Raw genomic sequence first — 5,528 nt, forward strand, 5'->3', positions numbered from 1 at the left:
ACAAAAAAACATCTTACACCCAGGGTATCATCCGTGACATGAATTCCTCAAATGAGAATGGATCTTAAGCATCCCCCCAACCCCTCAAAAATGTTTCAGCGCATTCGAAAGTGGCTAAACAGTCGAGATGTCGGCGATTGGGGGTGAAAAGTCCAGATTCCGATTTTGGCGGATATAATTTTCCATATTGTGGGAAATTCATCATCCAGATCAATCAGTAACAATATAGTGAGATTATATTTTACTCCAAAGGACTCCAGCATTTGAACAAGATATTTCACGCTCATGTCATAATTTTATTCATTTATTTTTTTTTCATCTCTGTTCTGGGGTTTTCGCACTTTGATAAAGGTTGATTCACCGTGAGGTGAAGGGTTGAATGAACCCCAATGAAGGTTCATTCACCCTTTAGAAATGTTGATTCAACCTCCCCCTGAGTGTCGTTCACCCCTTAAGTGGGTTTGATTCAACCCACAAAAATTGGGGTTCAATCAATCTTAGACATTTTTGTGTGAATTTGGTTAGAGAAACAATTGCAGAGTTAGAGGGAAATTATCAAATGCTCGGGGGAAATTACCGCTGATATTTTATTTGGGAGGTACTTCATGTTATTGAATACTGAGCTCTGATTGGCCAAGCGGAGGCCAAATCCGATTACCAACAATAATCTATAGAATAAGTTAATAGAATTATGTTTTTCTTTACAACTTATTCTATTGAGATATTCCCGGTCGAATTCTCTCGAGTCAATTTTTTTTATTCAATTTTTCTTTTGTTTTATAAAGAAAATTGAAGAAACAACATTACAAAGTTCCAGATTTTCAAACTTCGATCCATTATTCTCTTATAAATTATTCGAAGAAACTCGTTGTTGGTGATGAAAATAGAAAAATGAAAAAAGGAATGAGAATTCAAGAGATCCATAGACTCTGTACGCGTTAAACCTGATAAGCCTATTAACTATTATTAACTACAACTGAAGAAATCATTTTTAGGAAGATGAATGGTACATAGGAAAAGGCTCAATCAATGGTACAAATCAATAATGGAGTGATCGGTGATAAACCAAGGAATCATTTTGAATCTTCGAGCGATTCTCTTCCGATCAGTGTATCCTCAATTGCTGAAATAGGAGGAAAGTGTTCGGAGTAAATTGTGTATGTAAACCTATAAGTTTTCAGAACTACTCAAAAAGTTGGAGAAATTTCAAAAATAATGAATAATTTTTCTGAATCTTTCTGAATGGAAAAGAGAATTCTGTCGATTTTCTAGATCCTGGAAAATTCTTGAAATTCCTCGAATTTTGTGCAACTTTCAGAATTGCCTCGAAATTTCTACAATTACATAGAGTGCCTTTGAAATTTTCAGAAAGTCCTTGAATTCATTCGCAATTTCGAACAACTCCGTGGATTCCTTTCCAATTTATTAGAGAGTTCTTGAAATCACTCATATTTTGTAAAATTCCCTAAGTTTCCCCGAAATTCCTTTTATTTATTGGCAATTTTCTGAAACTTCCTGAATTTCCTCGAAGTTTCTAAAAACTCACATTTCCTCAAGATAGCTAGAATTCGCGAATAGAGGGAAAAAATTGAAATTAGAGAGATTCATGACAGAACATGATGAATTGTCACCCACAAACGATAAATGAATCAATTACGTGCATGATAAACATGAGCAAATTGACTAGTATGAAGCAGGAAATGGTTTGAGTTTGATTAATTTTGGAAATACCGCGTGCTTTTCATGGATCGATGAGGATCTATCGAATGTATGACATTTTATAGATAAGACTGTTGAATTTTCCCGAAAAGTGCAGAATTTTCTAAAATTTTCTAAAAAAAAATGAAGAATTTTCTCGAATTATCTTGAAAACCGGAGAATTTCCTCGAATTATACATGTGAACCCATGGACTTACTGTAAATCTATACGCATGAGAATGGAAGGAAATGGGAATCGAGATACGCGGCAGCGTATCGGCCAAGAAAAAGTTTCGACTCTGACTGTACAAAACTGGCCGAATGCTGCCGTGTATCTATACACGAAGCAACTACCCCCTCCACTACCTCCGACTCATCTCCGTTAAATAAAATACAAATGTGACAAGCTACATGAAAAATAATCTTAGTTACATTGTATAAATCGACCACAAGCTTCTCATTGATGTAACTATTTTTTATTCCAATCAATATTTAAAAAATTACGCGCATAGCAACGGGTTCACATGCACATTCCCGTATTTCACATTATTTCCTATCATTTTTTGTTACGGAGTTGGTAGCACTGCAATATAGCTACACACACCAAGGAGGGAGCCCGGGAATTTACAAATTGAATTTGGTGCATGAACGATAAATTCCACAAATATTTTTCAATTGAGTTCCGTGCATAAATAAATTCTAGAAGAAGTAAATTAAGTAGGAAAATCTGGAATAAGTAATTGAAAGTCGGTGAAAATAATGACTGTGAAGTACAATTATTTGTTTTGCTTCGATTGTTAAGGGGACAAAAGTGCCCCTCCGAACCTGTCCCTGTGACAGCGGGATTGCTACTGCCGAGTTATATACTCACGCACCCAACTCACATTTACCGACAATTCGACCGGGATGCCGCCTTTCCCGTGGGGTACCAACTAACTTTTTTGGAGTCAGTCAAACCCCCCGATCCGGGTCGCTACTCAGGTCTATCCTCTTTGGTTGAAAAACTCCGCGCCAAGAACGTGGTTCTCCTTCTAGTAATTTTTTATTTCATGACGAATTTTTTAAAATCCTTATTCGATTTGAAATCTTTTTTCTCATAGAAATCTGATTGTGTACTATGTTTGTTCATTCGACATTACTGACTTGGCGTTCTTTTTCATTTCTTTGTATTTTTCAGAAAATTTTACTTCCCAGTAAGACCCAACGCAAACTTTTTCTTGGCGTTGACAAGATTCATGGAAGTACATGATGAATGAAAATCAAACAAGGAAGAATTAATAAATTTCTAGCATGATGAACATGAGCATATTACCAAATCTGGTACAAATACTAATTAACGAGGTTGAAGAATTTGTAATTATCGCGTGTTTCTTCGCGGTGAACATCGCGCGACTAGTCCTTACGCCCACGACAGTTCTGTAAAATTGTTAGGTCACCCCGAGGATGTCAGTGGGTTTTATTCTGTTTAGGTGGCTGATCACGAATCTGTCGGTTACTTTTCCGAAAAATTGTCCCTTCAATTGTTATTAACAATTTTTATTGTTTAAAAGGCTTTATCTGGCAAACTATGACAGAGATCGGAAAAATGTTCAAACAAAAGATGTTTGATATGTAAAAATACTCATTTTTTGTTTTATACCTTTTCCCCCTAACTATGATAGATACGGAGTTATCGAGGGGTGGCAGCGGAGCGGGCGCCGCGTGAGTACTCGCGCAGGGTGTTGGTGCGCTCCAATGCGTTTATCGCGACACTCGTAGCAGATAAAGAAAAATTGTTGAAACGAAAAATATTTGCAATCAAATTTCCCATATAATTGATTTTTTGACATTTTTTCCTACAACCAGTAGTTGATGAGATATTGACGCCATCATGCTGCGTGATCGGGCAAATTACCTAGAACGCTTTTGTTTACTGTTGTTTTACGAGTAAACAATTGGAAATACCGAAAAAAATGTCGCATAATAGTTCATTCCCCATAAAAAATACACACTTTTGATCTTTTGGTGTTTGGCCTAATCTCCATTATTTACAGAGATAGAGCCCGTTGTAATACTGATAGTCGTTGCCCCCCACGACAGTCATGTGTCCCTAGCGGCCGGGCCGCGCGCTCTCTGCGCGCAAACTATTAAATTGTTTATATCTTTTTAACTAACCGACTTACGCGAATTCAACATAACACAAAAGTTGTTCTACATAATCGTGGTAACATTTGTTGTCTGAACATTTCCCAATGTCTGTCATAGTTTTCCAGATAAGGCCATTCAAACACAAAAAATTGTTAATAACAATTGACGGATTCGTGATCAGCGACCCAAAAAACAGAATCCACTAACATTGACAACGCGACCTAACAGTTTACATAGGACTGTCGTGGGGGGTAACGACTATCAGTATTACAACGGGCTCTATCTCCGTAAATAATGAAGATTAGGCCAAAGCCCAAAAAATCAAAAATATGTATTTTTCATGGGGGATCAAATATTATCCGACATTTTTTCCTACATCTCCAATTGTTTACCCGTAAAATAACAGTAAACAAAAGCGTTCTTCACGCAGCATGATCGTGTCAATATCTCATCAGCTTCTGGTTGTAGGAAAAAATTTCAAAAAATCAATTATATGGGAAATTAGATTGCAAATATTTTCCATTTCAACTATTTTTCTCTATCTGCATCGAGTGTCCCGATAAACGGATCGGAGCGCGCCAACACCCTGCACGAGTATTCACCCGGCGCCTGCTCCGCTGCCACCTCCCATAACTCCGTATCTATCATAGTTAGGGGGAAAAGGTATAAAATAAAAAATGAGTATTTTTACATATCAAACATCTATTGCTTGAATATTTTTCCGATATCTGTTATAGTTTGCCAGGTAAAGCCTTTTAAACAATTGAAGGGACAATTTTTCGGAAAAGTAACCGACAGATTCGTGATCAGCGAGCCAAAAAACATAAAACCTACTGACATTCTCGACGCGACCTAACAATTTTACAGAACTGTCGTGGGCGTAAGGGCTAGACTCACCGAACAATCACAATGAAGCATTAGCGGTCACGTAGTTTCGACAGATTTCGATATAGAACAACATTAAATACTTACAGCATGATTATGCGTCATCTCTGCCTTTGCCACTGTGTACACCCAGCCACGCGGGCCAACAAACTTCACCCTGACACAAAACATAGCGGGGCACTTATTCGATCGATCGAGGTTACACTCAAAATACGCCTCATACCTCCCGAAACGGTACGGAATCTTAGAGCGCTGCTTGCACAACACTCCCTTCGTGCTGTATTTACGAAAAGGCAAACCGGACTCAGGCTTGTACCCCTCCAGAAACTCTGCTACCGCCTGAAGGCTCTCAAAACACTGACCGACATAAATCTCCTCCATCGCAACACACCAAAAAACACAAGCATCAAAAAATATTGCACAAGGAGCAACAGAAAATATGACAGAGTCGTTCATTCACTTATGCCCAAAATATTATGAAAGTACTTGCGAGAAAAATTCTGCGATGGTGGCGCCCCTGCATGAGAGAATTGGCGAATTACGTGTACTCGATCCAAAATGTTAGTAGTGATATCGCGAGAAAATCTTCGTCTCTCGACGAGATAAGTGAAGAAATATCTCTTGTATGTCAAGACGAGACGTCACGAGAGACTGAGTAATTGTAAAAGGAACGAGACGAGAAAATTGAGATTGCTCGTTTCGTCTCGTCTCACAGCATCACTAGAGAGACATGGCTTTCCTCCTGATTTCTCGGAGCTATCGTTACTATATATAATTAATTTGCTGTTCTAATTCAAAAGTCCAAAATGTACGGTGAG

This window comes from Diachasma alloeum, unplaced genomic scaffold, assembly GCF_001412515.2.
Source record: "Diachasma alloeum isolate Michigan unplaced genomic scaffold, Dall2.0 Dall_scaffold_01296, whole genome shotgun sequence".
Taxonomy (NCBI): Eukaryota; Metazoa; Arthropoda; class Insecta; order Hymenoptera; family Braconidae; genus Diachasma; species Diachasma alloeum.